Below are 14,869 nucleotides of genomic sequence, written 5' to 3' on the forward strand. Positions count from 1 at the left end.
ATTTTGGAAATGGACCCTTTTTAGAATATTCTATGATGAACTTTGTCCTAATGAGTCGGAGGACGATATGGTAATAGACGAAACTGAAGACATTACCGAACTTAAAGAAACTATTAAAGTATTCAAAATCTAAAAAAAAAAAATCCAAAAAGGACTCCCATGGTATGATTGAGGATTTTATATGCTTAAAAAAACTAAAAAAAAGAACTAACGTCTACAATCAGTGAGAGTATTTTTTCAAGTCAAGTTTTATTAAAACTAAAAAAAATCGTTTAAAAAGGAATCATTTAAATTATATTCTTTTTCTAACAGATTATTTCAGAAGATCTCCCTAAAATCCTAAAAAAAAATCATATGTTTATTTATTGTTTTGCTGAAATGTTATGTTTTGTTTGCTTATTATGTTTTTGTTCTTTTTATTAACAAAATGCTTGTATAAGTACACAAAATTCTTGTTTTTCTTTTCTATTTAAAATTAAAGCGGAAATTATTTGGTTAATCGAATTTTATTAAAATTAACCGATTATTAACAAATTAAATCTAAACCTCCATTAATTATTTGCTCGATTAACCGATAAATCAGAAACCCGATTAATTGAATACCCTAAATATCCGATATTTTACATGAAAAAAAATAAAAATCTTTAATCAGCCATAACTGTGTTAATTAGCTTTTAATTGAGAAAACAAGCTCAATCTGCAATCACTCACATTTTCGTTGGAAAACCAAACTATTATATAAAAAATTCAAAAAATCTTTAATTGAGAAAACAAACTCAATCTATGATTACTTTTATTGCTTAATTTAAAAAAAAAAATTTTCCTCTCAAAATTTTTTAAATAATCTTAAAAAGTGTTTAATTGACTGACCAAGAAAATTTATAACTTTGTGTTTAACAACTGCATATGCAAATTGCACTTGGGTATTGAAAGCATATTTTGAGAACATACATAATTATATTTCAATTGCAATTTAAATCAATCAAATCCGACATCAGCTTATACGAATATTTAATGATACAAGTAATTTTCCAAAAATTAAAATCGAGAGTTTTTCGTAATTAAAGTTTGTCATTCCATTTGTAATTTATACATTTTTCAATTGCGACCTCACAAAGTATATATATTCTGGATCGTTATAGATGGCGGAGTCGAAAAACCCAGAACAACTTCGATTTTTTAACTATTTTTAATCTACATATATCTAGATTACTAAGACAATATGGATATGATAGATATTTCAAAGATCTTTGCAACGACTTAGTCAGACTACAATTGGTCAAAATCGGGAAAAATATTTTTAAACCAGAATTTGCTCATAAAATTTGTTTCACTAATAAATTTAAAAAAAAAATTAAATAAAAATAAAAAAAAACTTTTAGATGTCTCAAAATGTTTAACATTTTTATTTTAAACTATAATTTGGTAAAGGGTATATAAGATTCGGCATAGCCGAATATAGCTCTCTTACTTGATTTTACATATTGGTTACTAAGTCATGTGTGCCTCGATATACTAGACGATAGTGTGCTGAGCTATTAATCTGAGGGCTGTGGGTTCGATTCCCACCAGAGACTCTGGGTGTATCTGCAGGCAAGCAAAACTCTTCGCAGTTTGTGTATGTTTCTTTAAAAAAAAACATAGACAGTATAAATATCAAATGAAAAGCAATTCTAAAGACCTTTCATACCAAAAATTGTTTTCAATCTTTATCGTAAAGTATTCTTTATTTATTTATTTGAAAATCGATTTTCTATACGAAAAACTTTTAAAAAAAATTAAAGTCAGAACTTTAAAAAATGGCGAATGATCGTGAAAATATATGTGATCAATATCAAATATTCAAATTAAGCGTTTAAAAAAGATATCGCTAATAACATTTTAACAAAAATCTATATATGTAAATTCATTAAGATAACAAAAATATTAAAAAAAAAAAAACGAATTCCTTGCATTACAGCTCTGCACATGAGGCGAATGTTTACGAAATGTTATAAATGAGGATGTTAAGGATTTAATAGAGGACTAAGAGAAGATACCGTCATCATCATCATCGCCATCAGTAACAACATTTACTCTACAATTATATTAAGGAAAATCCAACAAACTGAACTGAAAATACAAAAAAAAAAGGGAGAAGAGGATAAAAAGAGAGTTATTTATAAACGAGAAGACCAGAGCAAAAAAAGGGGATAACGGGGTTTTGCCAAAGCAAAAACCACGGTAAGAAACACAGCAGGAATGTTAGCGATAGCAGTTAAAGCTGTGTATTTTGTACGCTACGGTATACATAAATGTACATTGGTTGTTGGTACACAACAACAAGAACAACAACGACACTGCCGAACTAAGTACATGTTATGTTGGGGAGTGTGTGCGAGTGTTTGTGCTTGTGGCGAAATGGCAAGAGAAGGGCGAATCCTGTGACTGTGCTGTGTTGTGTTGTTATATGAATGTATGTATGGCGACTGAGACAACTACAACGGCAAACTACGACGAAAACAACAACAACAAATATGAAAACGACGAAAGCCATGATATGAGGAGGATACGAAATGGGTGGCAAATAAACTTTCGCATACTGACAGCAACTTTCAAACCAACCATAAATAAAAAACTTTTTCATTCCGACGACTGCGAAAACGGCGAATGACACGAAATACCGAAAGAAAAAATTCACGGTGACTGTGTGTGGAATAAACCATAAAGAAAAAATTCTTATTAACAAAAAATACATAGAAATTTTTATTTAAATTGTAATAAATTATAGAAATTCAACTGAAAAAAATCACAATAATATAATTCAAATAAAATAAATAACAACAAAGCGAAAATGTAACAGCTCAATTTGTTTAAAATATTAAAACAAAATCTCATACAGTAGAAAGGTGAAGTAGTGTATTAAATGAAAAGAAAAAAAAGAAATTTTGTCTATTTTTTTTTTGGTATCATCTTGAGTGTATTCTAGTGTCTAAGGTGGCAAGAAAAAATGGAAATGGCTGCGTGGAATTTTGCAATTATTAGGGAAAAATCCATAAATTTTCTATAAAGAATTAAAAAATATAAATGGAAAAAGTGTAATAAATTTTCGGTGGAAATTGTTAAAAGAAATTTTACAGTTTTTGGATACAACTTCCGGTTAACGGAAATGGGCGTTGGATTAACTCCCCAAGGAGTCGCCAGTTTTATGAAATACCAAAAATATATATGTATATTTTTAATTATATATCTAAAATTATGGAGAAATTAACATAAATATTTAAAACACTTGATAAATATATAATAAATTTAACAAAAATATGAAAAAATTTACAAGTTTTTTTTAATGGGAGTGTTCCAAAAGTGTAGAAGAAGAAGATAAAAAAATCCAACACAGGACGACAAAGAAATTTTGCACACACACACACACAAACAAACACATACACAGACGAATACAATTTCATATACACAACAGAGTCGCGTTAAGCCATGTCGCGGATCGAAACGTCGCGGGTGTACATAGAGAATGGAAGAAGAGTATAAAAAGTAAACGCAATCAATTACACCAAAAAGAAACAAAAACAACAAAAGTAAAGGAAAAGTGTACTTATTTACTACTACAGCGAAACGCACACACAAACACACTCTTGACTACACTACACTACACTCACCGTTAGTAAGTGAGCGAGTGAGTGAGTAACCAAAATTACCGTTAGTTTTTACTCTGAAAAGAAAAACACAACAAAAACCAAAACGAAAACGAAAATAAACGACAAAACAAAAAAGAAAAATTAATACAAAAATCGAACAAACACACACACACTCTCTCTCTCACAGGCTCTTTCAACACAAACTACGGAATGTCAAACTGAACACTGAGTTAACTAAAGAAAGAAAGGAAGGAAAACATACGGCGAAAAAATAATAATAACAACAACAGCAGCAACAAAATTAAAAGAAAAACAAAAATATTCAATAAATTCTCATAAATCTCCAAAAACCGAAAACTAAAGGAAGAGAGTAAAAGTGTCAATGTATGAGAGAGAGAGTATGTGTTTAGTGAGAACAAAAAAAAACAGCCCCCCAATTTTCCACAAAAAAATGAAATACGAAAAAATAACAACAAAAATAATAAATAAAATAATTCAAAAGTGAGTGAGTGCATGTGTCTGTAAAAGTTTATCGGTATATAGTATGTGTGCGTATGTGTGACATAAACAAGGATATAAAAGAAAATATATAAAAATTTATTTTTTCTTTGAATTAAGAAAAAATCTATGAAAACAAAAACCACCAAAAATGAGAAACCGAGAAAAATGCCAAATAATAAATATAAAGTGAAAATAAAAATGAAGAAAAAAGAAATTTACACAGAAACAAAAATCAAAATGAAATGAAATAAATGTGAACAAATAACAACAACTACTACTAACTACATACAACTTATAAAACAAAGAATATAAATAACATAAAATAAACGACCAAAAAAAAAAAGGATATTTGTAGTTTTGCCACAAAAACAATGCAAAGTTAATGTACCATTGAAATTTTTGTTAAATTTACTTTGTCATTTACTTTTTTATACACCCTCAATCAAATAAACACACACACACTCAAGCAAACAATTTCCATATGAGTGTATTTGTATTGGATTTTATTGTATTTTCAGTAAAAGCTGTTTAAAACACAAAATTTCTAACAACAAAAATTAATCCGTTTATTTGAATTTTGTTTCCATATTGTTTGTGGTTTTTAACGATTTTTAAAATACGTTCTCTTTCAAAAATACAGATCATTATAAAAAGAAACCCCTTAAATTTAAAATCAGAAATATCGATCTATGTAGTAAATCAAGTTTTTCAAAACATATGTTAACTTCAATTGATAAAAAAGTCCAAACATTTTATTCTCATTAATTAGAGGTTCCTCAATTTTTGATAAGAACCCATATTGTCGAAACTTTTTCTCAGATTTAAGATAAATTTACAATTCTACAAAAATATTAAAAGTTAGTTCACTGAAAAATTGTCTTTGTTATTTAATGTGACAGAACCATTTGAAAAGATTATCCAGCTATATTTTCAATAACTTATGTTGAAATCAATGTAAAACTCCATCATTTCAACATTATTATGTAGAATCAAACATATTTCAAAAATTTGCAATTGTTAAATTAAATTATAATTGAAATTTCCAACTAGTTGAAGATTACTTTACTTAAGGACATTTTTACACCAAGTTTTAGAGATTTTTTAAAGCTTTTCCGTATTCACCATAGTTCCGACCAAATGAAAAACAAGAAACGTATACGGAAAAAATTGTAACAAAAATTATGACGCTCGCTTCATTTTGTTATGTCATAAAACTTTAAAAAAGTATTTGAAAATCTGGTTTAGTTATTTGAAATTGTTAACAAAAGAAGAACAACCTTGACAATATATTTGCAATTTTTTCGATAATTGTTATGCCCACCGTGTTGCAGACCCACATTAGTGTATATAATCTGGCTCCTCATAAGATTCTAAGACGATATAGCTATGACCGTCCGTCTGTCTGTTGAAATCACGATAAGTCCCAAACGAAAGGAGCTTGCCGACAGAAATCTTCCACAAATAATCTCTGTTGATATGATGGTATTGAATATAGGCATTACAGGTCCCCGGAATACTGTTAATAATGATTCAGTGCAAAAATTATCTTATCCCTTTCCGTCCCCGGCTACACAAATGTGTAGGGAAATTTAACGTATTTTGTACAGACATTTATATTTTATACGGTTTTTTCTTACTGTTTCAATATTATGTGTTATATATCTTTTTCATTTTGTAATTTGTTTTTGAGCGATTTACTTTAGTATTTTGTGTACGAGTGCAAGAAATGTGATCGAAATGTTCACTGAAATCCGCAAATTTTTAAATTGCTTGGGACGGAAAGGGTTATAGTATTCAAGCTTCATTTCGGACATTCAAAATCGTCTTTCTCGGCTTCAATTCGTACGGAAACCAATTTGCCTGCTTTTGGATGAATCCTGATGCTCGCAAATGTTTTTCTGGTTCAGTATCTCCCAATAATTTTGCAAGCTCTCCAAGGTGTAATGCCTCCAATTATTGGTCTTTAAACTTTTTTGGCTGGCCTGGGCGATTTTTGCTTCCGATCAAAATCACAACTTTTGAACCAAACAAAGCATTTATCGCACGTTGAAACCGATGGAAAACATCAAAAGTTTTTTTTCAAAATGAAAGTTTTTCTTAGCGATCATTATATGTCCCAATAATTTTAAATTAAAACAATTTTTGGGTTTTTACACATTTTTAAATAGAAGAGAGTTTGTACACTATTTTAAATTAAAGACTAGACTATCAAACTGAAATAACATAATAACGGTCGACCCATAATTGAGTATAGCTCTCATATAGTCCATTTTCGCAATTCAGTTTTATGCCCATAAGTCTTTTACGAAGGCGGGTCAATAAGTCCGTGACTTTTTGAATTTCCCGTTTCTTATCAAAAAGGGCAAGACTGCTCCTGTCAACAGGTATTTGTAGTTGAATCCTGTCAAAATTTGAACAAGGTGTGTCATTTAACTTGTGTTTGACTGTCCCTATCGCGTGAAAAATTTAAATTCCGTATACTCAAACCAAGCTTGATAAATATTATGGGAACTCTGCACCATGAATTTCAATGGTAAAAAAGTTGTTTAATGAATTTCGTTGTCGCCGTACAAGCACGAAAGGTGCATAACGTCTCTGTATTCGAAATTGAAAGTGCGAGAGATTGTGAAAGTCATAGGCATCTCACATGGCTCAGTGGTTTACATTGTTAATGATCACTTGGGTATAAGAAAACTTTCCGGAAGACGGGTGACGCGTTTGCTCACAATCGACCACAAACGAATTGCCCTCCTCCTCCTTTCCTTTCGGATTTAGCCCCGAGTGACTATTTCTTGATTCCAAACCTAAAGAAATGGCTCAGCGGAAAGAGATTTGACTCCAACTATGAAATGATCACACAAAAAATACATATTTTGATGACCTCGACAAATCTTATTTGTTGTATCTTAGATAATAATTATATGCTTATTGTGAAGGTACTAAACCCAACCTGTAGCTGTTATCTCAGTAGGTCATTGAGACTGGACTCAGATAACATACAACAGTTAGATAGTATTGAATATATGGCTCTTGATAGTTAGAGCTGGGCATTCGCAGATAATGTGGAAAACTATGAACTCCTTCTATTTGTCAAGCATGACACCACTAAGCTTTATGACGTTCGGTCTATAATTTTTTATATCACCCACTTTCAAAAGTTTAAAGCTATTTTCGCATAAAACTCTCAAAACTTTGAGTAAATTGAGTTTTTGGCTTTTAGATTTATTACTGAAATATTTGTGTATGTTTTTTTAATATGACGTCATTACTTTGTACATGATCTAACAAAGTTAAGGGTGTGAAGTTAAATTCGTAAGTTAAATACGTCCCACATATATGTTAACTACTTAACATAGCACTGTTAAATAAAGTAAATTTGAAAAACATAGTTTTTTTTTGGCAAAAACATAATAAAATTAATTATTTTTATTCACCAATTAAAGAAAATACCTTAAATTTAAACTTTTAGTTAAAAAATAAAAAAAACGTCTTCATATTAAGATTAAAATTGCAGTTTGAATATGTAGTATTCAAGTTCATTGGCGGGCCACTTAGGGCAGACCTGAATGGGGTTTGGATATGGTGGGTGAAAGCTGGGAGGGAGTAGATCTCAAAACTGTATAGGGTATACCCAGTTGTTTCTCAGGGAGGGCGCTACTAGGGGCGGAATTTGTTCGATTACTTTGTTTACATTAATGTTCAAAGCGTTATAGGGGCCATTTAGGACAGACCTGAATGGGGTTTTGAGACACCGGGTGAAAGCTGGGAGAGAGTAGATGTCAAAATTATATAGGGCATATCCACTTCTTTCTCAGGAAGGGCGCTACGAGGGGTGCAATTTGTTCCAAAATTGTTGTAATGTTAAAAGTGTTATAGGGGCCATTTAGGACAGACCTGAATGGGGTTTGGATATGGTGGGTGAAAGCTTGGAGGGAGTAGATATCAAAACTATATAGGGTATACCCAGTTGTTTCTCAGGGAGGGCGCTACGGGGGGTGGATTTTGTTCCAAAATTGTTGTAATGTTAAAAGTGTTATAGGGGCCATTTAGGACAGACCTGAATCGGGTTTGGACATGGTGGGTGAAAGCTGGGAGGGAGTAGATATCAAAACTATATAGGGTATACCCAGTTGTTTCTCAGGGAGGGCGCTACGGGGGGTGGAATTTGTTCCAAAATTGTTGTAATATTAAAAGTGTTATAGGGGCCATTTAGGACAGACCTGAATGGGGTTTCAACATGGTGCGTGAAAGCTGGGAGGGAGTAGATGACAAAACTATATAGGGTATACCCAGTTGTTTCTCAGGGAGGGCGCTACGATGGGTGGACTTTGTTCAATTACTTTTTTAACATTTATGTTCAAAGTGTGATAGGGGCCATTTAGGACAGACCTGAATGGGGTTTGGATATGGTGGGTGAAAGCTGGGAGGGAGTAGATATCAAAACTATATAGGGTATATATAGTTGTTTCACAGGGAGGGCGCTACGATGGGTGGACTTTGTTCAATTACTTTTTTAACATTTATGTTCAAAGTGTGATAGGGGCCATTTAGGACAGACCTGAATGGGGTTTGGACATGGTGGGTGAAAGCTGGGAGGGAGTAGATATCAAAACTATATAGGGCATATCCACTTCTTTCTCAGGAAGGGCGCTGCGAGGGGTGCAATTTGTTCCAAAATTGTTGTAATGTTAAAAGTGTTATAGGAGCCATTTAGGACAGACCTGAATGGGGTTTCAACATGGTGGGTGAATGCTGGGAGGGAGTAGATATCAAAACTATATAGGGTATACCCAGTTGTTTCTCAGGGAGGGCGCTACGATGGGTGGACTTTGTTCAATTACTTTTTTAACATTTATGTTCAAAGTGTGATAGGGGCCATTTAGGACAGACTTGAATGGGGTTTGGACATGGTGGGTGAAAGCTGGGAGGGAGTAGATATCAAAACTATAGAGGGTATATCCACTTGTTTCTCAGGCAGGGCGCTACGATGGGTGGACTTTGTTCAATTACTATTTTTAACATTTATGTTCAAAGTGTTATAGGGGCCATTTAGGACAGACCTGAATGAGGTTTGGATATGGTGGGTGAAAGCTGGGAGGGAGTAGATACCAAAACTATATAGGGTATACCCAGTTGTTTCTCAGGGAGGGCGCTACGAGGGGTGGACTTTGTTCAATGACCTTTTTAACATTTATGTTCAAAGTGTTATAGGGGCCATTTAGGACAGACCTGAATGGGGTTTGGACATGGTGGGTGAAAGCTGGGAGGGAGTAGATATCAAAACTATATAGGGTATACCCAGTTGTTTCTCAGGGAGGGCGCTACGAGGGGTGGATTTTGTTGAATTACTTTTTTAACATTTATGTTCAAAGTGTTATAGGGGCCATTTAGGACAGACCTGAATGGGGTTTGGACATGGTGGGTGAAAGCTGGGAGGGAGTAGATGTCAAAACTATATAGGGTATACCCAGTTGTTTCTCAAGGAGGGCGCTACGAGGGGTGGATTTTGTTCAATGACCTTTTTAACATTTATGTTCAAAGTGTTATAGGGGCCATTTAGGACAGACCTGAATGGGGTTTGGACATGGTGGGTGAAAGCTGGGAGGGAGTAGATATTAAAACTATACAGGGTATACCCAGATGTTTCTCAGGGAGGGCGCTACGAGAGGTGGATTTTGTTGTATTACTTTTTTAACATATATGTTCAAAATGTTATAGGGGCCATTTAGGACAGACCTGAATGGGGTTTGGACATGGTGGGTGAAAGCTGGGAGGGAGTAGATGTCACAACTATATAGGGTATACCCAGTTGTTTCTCAGGGAGGGCGCTACGATGGGTGTACTTTGTTCAATTACTTTTTTAACATTTATGTTCAAAGTGTTATAGGGGCCATTTAGGACAGACCTGAATGAGGTTAGGATATGGTGGGTGAAAGCTGGGAGGGAGTAGATGTCAAAACTATATAGGTTATACCCAGTTGTTTCTCAGGGAGGGCGCTACGATGGGTGGACTTTATTCAATTACTTTTTTAACATTTATGTTCAAAGTGGGATAGGGGCCATTTAGGACAGACCTGAATGGGGTTTGGACATGGTGGGTGAAAGCTGGGAGGGAGTAGATACCAAAACTATATAGGGTATACCCAGTTGTTTCTCAGGGAGGGCGCTACGAGGGGTGGACTTTGTTCAATGACCTTTTTAACATTTATGTTCAAAGTGTTATAGGGGCCATTTAGGACAGACCTGAATGGGGTTTAGAGATACCGGGTGAAAGCTGGGAGGGATAGATATCAAAACTATATAGGGTATATCCAGTTGTTTCTCAGGGAGGGCGCTACGATAGGTGGACTTTGTTCAATTACTTTTTTAACATTTATGTTCAAAGTGTGATAGGGGCCATTTAGGACAGACCTGAATGGGGTTTGGACATGGTGGGTGAAAGCTGGGAGGGAGTAGATATCAAAACTATATAGGGTATACCCAGTTGTTTCTCATGGAGGGCGCTACGAGGGGTGGACTTTGTTCAATTACTTTTTTAACATTTATGTTCAAACTGTTATGAGGCCGTTTAGGACAGACCTGAATGAGGTTTGGATATGGTGGGTGAAAGCTGGGAAGGAGTACATGTCAAAACTATATAGGGTATACATAGTTGTTTTTCAGGGAGGGCGCTACGATGGGTGGATTTTGTTGAATTACTTTTTTAACATTTATGTTCAAAGTGTTGTAGGGGCCATTTAGGACAGACCTGAATGGGGTTTGGCCATAGTGGGTGAAAGCTGGGAGGGAGTAGATGTCAAGACTATATAGGGTATACCCAGTTGTTTCTCAGGGAGGGCGCTACGAGGGGTGGATTTTGTTCAAATACTTTTTTGAAGAATTTATGAAGAATTTTTGTGTAGAAATACGTAAACATTTACGTCCCAGCAAAAACTTCGCTTACAAAGGCTACAATGACTTTTTAATAATGTCTCTTTTAATAACTTATGCATTAAACACATTCAAGACAACAGGCTACACGACTACACGAACACAAATTCTGCTGGTTACTGAATTATTTTAAAGACGACAGCTACAAAGTAAACAGCTGATTAACAATTCAGTGGTGCCACTTTAATAAAAAATAACCGTACAAAATTCCAAAGTAATTAAGACTGAAACAATTATTTTGAGTAGATATATATATATGGTTATAATTAATTATGTACCTGTTATTAATTTATTTCAATATGGTTATCAGAAACTTCTCTTAATTAAGTAAAAAAAATATATTTTTTTAAGCACTAATTTGATTTACATTTTTTTTATTATATTAGCAACACTATTTCTGTTTTGTAGTTGACAAAAATAGAAATTAGCCTAATTCGGCTACATCGGCATGAGTAGTCGTGTGGCCGTGTAGCTGTGCTGTCGTTAAAATAATCGTCTCCATATAAACGTGTGCATTTTATTTTTGAGAGATTGAAGTTGGTAGCCTGCTGTCTTGAATGTGTTTAATGCATTACTTTTTAAGTAGTAAAGTCTAAAAAAACAAAATAAACAAACAAAACAAAAAAGCTGTTACTTTTTTTCAATTTGCCCATTTTTTTATTGCACGTTTATTTTTAGAAAAACAGAAAAGAATATTGCATTACTGTGTGAAAACCATTATTTGACGCACAATAAAATAACTAAGCAGTGGTGTAGTGAGCACAACGGCAGACTACCAAACAGAAGGTTGCAGGTTCGAATCGGGTCTGCGACTTATTTTTTTTTATTTTTATTTTTTTGTGTAAATAAAAATTCTATAAATAACTCTAACAAAACAACTTATTTCTGGCCAAAATATAAAGGATTACTTTTGGGACATCGCGAACAAAAATAATGACTTCTTACAGTAGAAAAATAAGTAGTTGAATCGTCAAATTCCCCTTATTTTTCGGCTTATTTGTAAGAAAAGTTTTTGCTGGGATATTTTGGACGGAAATAAGTTGTTTTGTTAGTAGAGTTATATAGAATTTTGTATTTGCAAACAAAAAATAAGTCGCAGCCAAGAGTCGAACCATCAACCATCCGATTGCTAGTCTGTTGTTGTACTCACTACACCACTGCTTAGTTATTTTATTGTGCGTCAAATAATGGTTTTCACACAGTAATGCAATATTCTTTTCTGTTTTTCTAAAAATAAACATGCAATAAAAAAATGGTCAAATTGAAAAAAAGTAACAGTTTTTTTGTTTTGTTTGTTTATTTTATAGTAAAGTCTAAAAAACAAAAACAGTATACCTACTTAAAATATAAGTTATTAAAAAAGACATTATTTGTAGCTTTGTAAGCGAAGTTTTTGCTGGGTAGTTTGAGAAATTCAGCAGAAACTTCGCTTACAAAGCTACAAATAATGTCTTTTTTAATAACTTACATTTTAAGCAGTAAAGTCTAAAAAAACAAAATAAACAAACAAAACAAATAATCAGTTACCATTTTGGAACAAATTCCACCCCTCGTAGCGCCCTCCCTGAGAAACAACTGGGTATACCTTATATAGTTTTAATATCTACTCCCTCCCAGCTTTCACCCACCATGTTGAAACCCCATTCAGGTCTGTCCTAAATGGCCCCTATAACACTTTGAACATAAATGTTAAAAAAGTAATTGAACAAAGTCCACCCCTCGTAGCGCCCTCCGTGAGAAACAACTGGGTATACCCTATATAGTTTTGACATCTACTCCCTCCCAGCTTTAACCCACCATATCCAAACCTCATTCAGGTCTGTCCTAAATGGCCCCTATAACACTTTGAACATAAATGTTAAAAAAGTAATTGAACAAAGTCCACCCCTCGTAGCGCCCTCCGTGAGAAACAACTGGGTATACCCTATATAGTTTTGACATCTACTCCCTCCCAGCTTTAACCCACCATATCCAAACCTCATTCAGGTCTGTCCTAAATGGCCCCTATAACACTTTTAACATTACAACAATTTTGGAACAAATTGCACCCCTCGTAGCGCCCTTCCTGAGAAAGAAGTGGATATGCCCTATATAATTTTGCAATCTACTCTCTCCCAGCTTTCACCCGGTATCTCAAAACCCCATTCAGGTCTGTCCTAAATGGCCCCTATAACACTTTGAACATAAATGTTAAAAAAGTAATTGAACAAAGTCCACCCCTCGTAGCGCCCTCCCTGAGAAAGAACTGGGTATACCCTATATAGTTTTGGTATCTACTCCCTCCCAGCTTTCACCCACCATGTCCAAACCCCATTCAGGTCTGTCCTAAATGGCCCCTACAACACTTTGAACATAAATGTTAAAAAAGTAATTGAACAAAGTCCACCCCTCGTAGCGCCCTCCCTGAGAAACAACTGGGTATACCCTATATAGTTTTGGTATCTACTCCCTCCCAGCTTTCACCCACCATGTCCAAACCCCATTCAGGTCTGTCCTAAATGGCCCCTATAACACTTTGAACATAAATGTTAAAAAAGTAATTGAACAAAGTCCACTCATGGTAGCGCCCTCCCTGAGAAACAACTGGGTATACCCTATATAGTTTTGACATCTGCTCCCTCCCAGCTTTCACCCACCATGTTGAAACCCCATTCAGGTCTGTCCTAAATGGCCCCTATAACACTTTTAACATTACAACAATTTTGGAACAAATTCCAACCCCCGTAGCGCCCTCCCTGAGAAACAACTGGATATACCCTATATAGTTTTGATATCTACTCCCTCCCAGCTTTAACCCACCATGTCCAAACCCCATTCAGGTCTGTCCTAAATGGCCCCTATAACACTTTGAACATAAATGTTAAAAAAGTGATTGAACAAAGTCCACTCATCGTAGCGCCCTCCCTGAGAAACAACTGGGTATACCCTATATAGTTTTGACATCTGCTCCCTCCCAGCTTTCACCCACCATGTCCAAACCCCGTTCAGGTCTGTCCTAAATGGCCCCTATCACACTTTGAACATAAGTGTTAAAAAAGTAATTGAACAAAGTCCACCTATCGTAGCGCCCTCCCTGAGAAACAACTGGATATACCCTATATAGTTTTGATATCTACTCCCTCCCAGCTTTCACCCACCATGTCCAAACCCCGTTCAGGTCTGTCCTAAATGGCCCCTATCACACTTTGAACATAAGTGTTAAAAAAGTAATTGAACAAAGTCCACCCCTCGTAGCGCCCTCCCTGAGAAACAACTGGGTATACCCTATATAGTTTTGGTATCTACTCCCTCCCAGCTTTCACCCACCATATCCAAACCCCATTCAGGTCTGTCCTAAATGGCCCCTATAACACTTTGAACATAAATGTTAAAAAAAGTAATTGAACGAAGTCCACCCATCGTAGCGCCCTGCCTGAGAAACAAGTGGATATACCCTCTATAGTTTTGATATCTACTCCCTCCCAGCTTTAACCCACCATGTCCAAACCCCATTCAGGTCTGTCCTAAATGGCCCCTATAACACTTTGAACATAAATGTTAAAAAAGTAATTGAACAAAGTCTACTCATCGTAGCGCCCTCCCTGAGAAACAACTGGGTATACCCTATATAGTTTTGACATCTACTCCCTCCCAGCTTTCACCCACCATGTTGAAACCCCATTCAGGTCTGTCCTAAATGGCCCCTATCACACTTTGAACATAAATGTTAAAAAAGTAATTGAACAAAGTCCACTCATCGTAGCGCCCTCCCTGAGAAACAACTGGGTATACCCTATATAGTTTTAATATCTACTCCCTCCCAGCTTTAA

Source organism: Calliphora vicina, chromosome 4 (assembly GCF_958450345.1).
Source record: "Calliphora vicina chromosome 4, idCalVici1.1, whole genome shotgun sequence".
Lineage (NCBI taxonomy): Eukaryota > Metazoa > Arthropoda > Insecta > Diptera > Calliphoridae > Calliphora > Calliphora vicina.